The following is a 6,858-nucleotide window of genomic DNA, read 5'->3' as shown; positions in this document are numbered from 1 at the left end:
TGTACCACTTGAGCCACAGTGCCACATTGGCTTTTTCTGCTTTTGTGGTGCTGAGGAATCAAACCCAGGGCTTCATGCATGCTGAGCACTCTACCACTGAGCCACCTTCTCAGTCCCTTTCTTATTCTTTTATCTCCTGGATATGTTTACTCGATTTGCACTCACCAAGGAGTAAGGCATCTGGTTACAATCAGAAAGGAATACTAATAAAGAGTGAAATCTGCAACTCAGAAAATAATAACAGTAAGAGTGAAATCTACAACTCAAAGAATCATAATGAACTGGTGGCCCATCCTGTAATCCTAGCTACTTGGGAGTCAAAGACCTGCAGGCTCTGTGTTCAAAGTGAGCCCAGGCAGAAAAATCAATGAGACTCCATTTCTAATTAACTAACAAAAGACATGGCACAATAAGTATAGCACCAATTGTGAACAAGATCAAGAGATCACAAGTTCAACACCACATATCAGCACAATAAGTCAATCAATCAATTTTTTAAAGATTTCAGATTTTTAAGAAACCAAACTATAGGGAGTGTACAATTATATACAATATGCAAAAGCTTTCTGTTGCTGCTAGGAACATCTATACCCATCTTGCTCAGTCATAAGTGTACCTGTATTAAGCCCAATTACTTCACCAGCTCTGTTAGTTTAAGAGGGTCTTATGTTGGTTAAAGCTAGAATATCTTTCTGTAATAACTTTACTCATTTTATGCTCAATAATACAGCTGGTATTCTACTGAGAATTCATTACCTTCAGATCCTCCTTGTATATAAATGGTGCTCCCTATCATTGCAATCCCAGCATTGCTCTTACTGAAGTCATATTTCTCATCATTTCCATTCATTTCTAGTTGGATTGTGCATCTCCACACAATGGATGGTCAGAGAACCATCAAAGCTGCCATTTACAGACAGCTTTTCATCAACAATTGCTACTTAGCTTCTCATTTGTATACCTTCATGGATGCGGTTAAAATCCAAGTGTAATTTTCAGGATTGTGATGTTCTGCTTCATTGAAGAAAAATTCCAATACTCTGCACTTTCAATATTGAGCAAATCATCATCTAGTTCCCAAAGTGCAAACTGGTGTCTAAAAATGGGGAGAGAAGTGCAGCCTGTCCATGGTTTTGTTAAAGGATCAAATACATCACATTTTTAAGCCTTTTTGGCATATGGATCAGAGCCACTCACAATGTATAATTTTCCACTTATAACACTCACTTCCAACATTATAACAGTTAGTTCTTAACTGTGGAGCAGAAGTTAAGTCCTTGATGTTTGGATCATATGTCTATCCATAACTCAGGCTATTTGAATCATCTACCATGTAGAGTTCGTCCATAAGTATAGCCATTTGAAAGAAAGATTTTTTTTTGTTCCCATGGGACCAAAAAAGGGGAATCAATGATAGGAGGATCATAGCATTCAACTGTTCAAAGAAATTTCTGTGTGTTATAGCCACCTGTTAGTATGAGTGTGCTATTCATTCCGCTGTCCCCAGACCAGGCCATGAAAACTGCATAGGGCCCATGGGTATTAACTCATTTGTTTTTATTGCAAAGTATCAACTCTGGATGAGTGTTGGAATACATGGTGAGCTCTGTAGCCTGTTTCACCTATGAAGGAAGTTTGCATAGACGGCATTGAAATTCAGAACAACCAGGCACAAGCTAAGTATTACCTAAGTCTTTTCTGAAGCAATGCTTCTCACTACTGTGTGGGGCTTTGCACAGCATCATTTGGAGAAGAAAGATATACAGTTGAACATCTATGCTTATTGCTGTTTACAGGTGGTAGCTCTTCTTACTTGAATTGAATGTGGAATTCACCACCAAACAGATCAGCCTGTGCATCTCAAACATCAAGCATCAAGCAATGTGTCCAAGGTGAAATCTTAAATCTCCTCCATCAACTCTTCCAGAATGTATCTTCTGGGTGCTACTCTGCATCCAACCAATTATCTTCACACAGTATGCTCATGCATTATTGTTAATTTTAGTCATGGCTACTTAAGGCCATTCCTTCTCTACTGAAATCGCTACAGGAATGTAAGCATCTACCTTATTCGATGAATATGAGTCTCCCATACAACCTGCAAAGTTCCACTAAGAAATACAGCTGGTAACATCTAGTCTGGATAGGAAATAATTGCCATGATACTGTTTTAATGAACTTATCTTCAATTAATTTTTCCATGTCCATGTGCTCCCAAGTAAATGTCTTTCAAAATTCTTTAGCTGCTTTCAACAGAGCAGTTTGTAGATTATCCAACAAGACATCAAAAGCTTCTGGATTGAGATTATCCAATTTAACACAAGAAATTTCATGAAAATCACTCTTGTGACTACAGCTTTCAAGTAAATTGGGACTGCAGCAAGCTGGTACTGCTCTGTGTGCTAAAATCTCCAGGCCACAGACCTGAAGTCAAACATCACACAACTGGCTACTTTTCCTCAGGGCATTTACTATGACAACAGAAGACTCAATAACATTTTCATCTTCAAACCTCTAATATGTGTTAGGGATCATTTTCCTTTTAAATTGATCTTGTATGTTGGTGAGTGATGTATTTCTGGCAAGTCAAGTGATCCAAAGTTAAAGGAGTGCTGAAATGAAGCACTTTCTCAAAGTAGGAAGAGAGGTGCTGAGGTGAAGTTAGATCTATCATAAGCTCTAATGGTAGTTTCAGAACTCTCAGGCTTGAAAATGATGAAATCAAATCTTTAAAAGCTACAGACACAAATTACTTCTGTGATAATCAGGTTTATCTCTGAAGAGACTGAAAAATATAGCCCTGTGCTCTCAGCAGGATGTGGGAGGAACAGACAACAACTAGAAAGACTCAGAGGGCAGTCAGTGACTGAGAAAGGAGGAATTCTGCCCCCACTGCAAAATCTGCAAGCCAGGACCAAGCCAGGCAGACAAAGATGAGCATTTGCTCACAGACACAACCACATGGAAGCAGAAGGCAGGGACACTGAATCCAGTAGCTTCCAGCCACAGACCTGCAAGTGTGTACCAGAGACCAATAGGTTTACTACTTTTCAATGAATTGTTTCCTTGGGCTTAAATATCTTGTCTAATCTTGGTCCTGTCTTTTCATATCATTTATATTTTTTAATATCTTTTAATCATTGAAATTCTCTTCAGAATCACAAATGAGCATAAACTCAGCCTACTCTATATTTTATGAATAGTTGGGTTTTTATTTTTTTAAGCACAAACACATTGATTGATTCATATACTTCTTACCTAAGGATTTGTTTGTGAAAGCTTGCTTTCTGTATAGAAGCAGCCTGCACATTCATTCTAGTTGTCAAAATGAGCACTTTTTACAAAGATAAGGATGCCAACAAACTTCCTCTATGGAAATACTCAAATACCCTTCCGTTGTATTGAATTTTCATATGTGTGTGTGTGTGTGTGTGTGTGTGTGTGTGTTTGTGTAAAGAATACTGTATAGAGGGGTTACAGTTACATAAGTAGGTTAATGAATACATTTCCTATCAAGCTTGTTACCTCCTCCTTTCTTTTTCCCCTACCATCCCTTCTCTCCCCACCACACCAACTCCTCCCTACCTCCCATCTGAAATTGTAAAGTTCTTTTTCAATATAGTGTCTTGTACATCTCATTGTTACAATGGGTCAACCTGTATATTTAATTAAGCATTTTCTTATATCCCTTCCCCTCCCCAGATTATAAAAATGTATATGCAAAATGCAGGACACCAGAATCAAATACAGTGAAAATGGGGGTTATACCATGGGGGAAGAACAAACATACATAAGAAACAAAAGTATCACATAGTGCATTATAAGTACATTAAAAATAATATCAAGAAAGAAAAAAAAACACTTGTATGCCTGTCTTGGGTTTCATTTCGCTTACCATCTGCTTATATGATCCTATGTATGTAGCTTTTTACCTTTTCTGCTTGTTCTAGAAATGTACTAATTATTGCAAATAAGGGAAACCATGGGATCTATGTTTTTTTGGGCCTGGCTTACTTCACTTAATATAATTTTTCCAAGTCTTTCCATTTCCTAACAAATGTGGTAATGTCATTCTTTCTGATGGAGGCATAGAATTTCATTGTGTATATATACCACATTTTCTTGATCCATTCATCTACTGAGGGGCATCTGGGTTGGTTCCATATCTTAAGCTATGGCGAATTTTCTTTAAAAAATTGTTATTTTTGCCTGGAAGTGTCTGAGATTATTGTCTACTACTCTTTGTCTACTACTCAGAAAGCCTGACTGTTGAATTCAGGCCATGCAGATAAATTTACAAACAAGACAAAAGGTACAGAAAATAAACACATTTACAAAGGAGAAAACAAAAACAAACACAGAAAGAACAAAAAAACTCTTGTTTCCATTTTTTCCTAGATTTAACCTATATGGAATTAATAAATTTGATAAGAAACATACCCGTTACCTTACTTATGTAACTGTAACCCTTCTAATTTTTCTAAAAAATTTTTCTAAAAAATTTGCTAAACAGAAAAAAGAAATATCAACAAAGTATTAGAGATTATATAAAGGACCACAAAAATTAAAAAAAACCTGAAGATATCCTTCTTTCTGTGATATAAGAGGATAATCATCTGTTACAACATATAGCATTATGTGATAGAAGATGTATTTGATATATATCATATATGGTATGTATAATAAATATGTACATATACTACCAGTAACATTAAAACTTAAATCACTAAAACCATCAGTGACAAATTGGATTTTCTTGTCACAATAACTGAAATATCATAGCTTCAAGAGAGAACTTCAATACTGTAATTCCTTAGATAAGTAAATTCAAAATTCAAAAAAAAGAACACCAGGAAATAGGTCATAAAGAGAGGAGCAGAGTAATGATGATGAGAATGGAAGGAAAGGCAGTCAAGAGGTCAATGCACATCCTACAAAATTAAGAAAAGTGAGGGAAGGGGTGAGTTGGGAGAGATGGGTGAGAATGTTGAAAGCGGTGACATGGATCAAAGTGTATTGTATTCATAGACTGTGTTGTTATATTGTAACTCTTTTGTACACCTACTTAAAGATAGCAAAACACTTTTAAAAAGAATCATTAAAGATAAAAAGTTCAAAATATGTATTTGAAATGAAGCATCTTCATGGAACTGAACTTGTAATTTTAACACCATACTGCTATGTCCTAAGGTAAAAGTGGAAACGCAAAAAAAAAAAAAAAAAATCACATGACAATATTGATTTCACTCATTTTCTCTCATTTCTGTTCGTTTAGGAAATGATAACTGCATTCCAAGAAAATATATAGGAAGTTAAGTGTAGATCATCAGAGATTGGTACAAGTGAAAGGCAATTTCCATTAGGAAACAAGTTTAGTAATCTTGTAAGAACACATCCTTGAATCTTGGAAATGTTTGTCTCTGCAAATCTCTTCTCTCCTCTGGGATGGAGTTGGAATTTGTCTTGCAACCATTGGTGAGTTACAGGCATAAGTGATGTCATCGTATTCACCATACCTCTCTATGTACTGGAATATTATCTCCTAAGATGCTGTCTTATTCCTCACTAGACACACATAAAGAAACCCATGCAGAAGGACGAAATAACCTATTGTTCAGTCCACTTCACGTATTGTCCTAGCCTAGAGATTTCTATTTCTCTGTGAAGTTAGACCAATCATGGAAGGTCAATCAAACTTCATGTATAAACAGCTTCCATTGTTTTGAACTTAATGGTACAATTTAATATGTATACTTAGTAAAGTGTATTTGAATCACTATATTTAAATTTTATTTTTAGTGGGAGAAAACAAGGGAGGGGGTAGCAAATTTTGAAAAGAATTGTACTCATTTCTTTACTTAAATAACTGTAACCCCTCTGTACATCACCTTTACAATAAAAACAAAAGTTAACCAAAAAACTTATTTTTCTCATATAAATAGCACTAAAGTTCCATAGCTATAAGGTATGCATCGATTAAACTGTATGTGTTTTCTTCACAAAATTCTTAACCTTACACAGTCTTAAGAGTTTCGAATACTTGATGAATAGTTACAGGTATATAGCTTATAAACATGCTAGATGTCATTATGCTATTTTATCCAATTATGTGGGTATGCATGACATTATTTCAGTTCAAGCTGAAGAAATGAAAAACAAAGGTTTTTTTTGTTATTGTTTTTTTTGTCAGTTGTGGGTCTTGAACTCTGGGCTTGGGCACTTTACCTCAGCTCTTTTTTTTTTTTCCTTATTTTTTTTTTATTCATCTCAAGGTGAACACTCTATTGCTTGAGCCACAGCGCCACTTCTGGGTTTCTGAGTGGTTCATTGGAGATAAGAGTCTCAGGGACTTTCCTGCCTGGGCTGGCTTTGAACCATGATCCTCAGATCTCAGCCTCCTGAGTAGCTAGGATTACAGGCATGAGCCACTGGCTCCAGGAAAAACAAACATTTTTGAAGCAACAAAATTTTCTTAATTTCTAACTAAATAAAACTGTTTTAGGTATGGGCACATGAAAGATCAAAAGAAATTTAATGAGGTGCTCGCTTCGGCAGCACATATACTAAAATTGGAACGATACAGAGAAGATTAGCATGGCCCCTGCACAAGGATGACACGCAAATTCATGAAGCGTTCCAAATTTTTGGAATCCCACAAACGGGAGGAAGCTAATCAAAGAGTAATTCAGGAATTGAGAGACCAGGTAGAGAACACACAAAGATCACTAAAGGCATTCATGGAATCCATTAACAAAGAGCTGAAGGAAGTCAGGGAGACCACAAAGGGAATGCTGAATGGAACCCAACAGAAGGAATGGGAGTCCAAAGAAACCATAACCAATCAACTAAGTGATTTGA

General features: G+C 36.1%; 1 non-coding gene and 1 pseudogene across 1 annotated transcript; one reads left to right on the top strand and one right to left on the bottom strand.

The window, feature by feature from the left end:
- Positions 1 to 718: 718 nt before the first annotated feature.
- On the bottom strand, positions 719 to 2,535 carry LOC122112113 (annotated as a pseudogene).
- Positions 2,536 to 6,539: 4,004 nt separating this feature from the next.
- On the top strand, positions 6,540 to 6,646 carry LOC122112239. Its single transcript, XR_006148134.1, has one exon. It is a non-coding gene; the product is annotated as a U6 spliceosomal RNA (small nuclear RNA).
- The last annotated feature ends 212 nt before the right edge of the window (positions 6,647 to 6,858 follow it).

Source organism: Dipodomys spectabilis, unplaced genomic scaffold (genome assembly GCF_019054845.1).
Source record: "Dipodomys spectabilis isolate Male_0828 unplaced genomic scaffold, ASM1905484v1 ptg000092l, whole genome shotgun sequence".
Classification (NCBI taxonomy): Eukaryota; Metazoa; Chordata; class Mammalia; order Rodentia; family Heteromyidae; genus Dipodomys; species Dipodomys spectabilis.
Note: the sequence above shows the minus strand (reverse complement) of the source record. Positions and strands in the feature narration are given on the sequence as shown.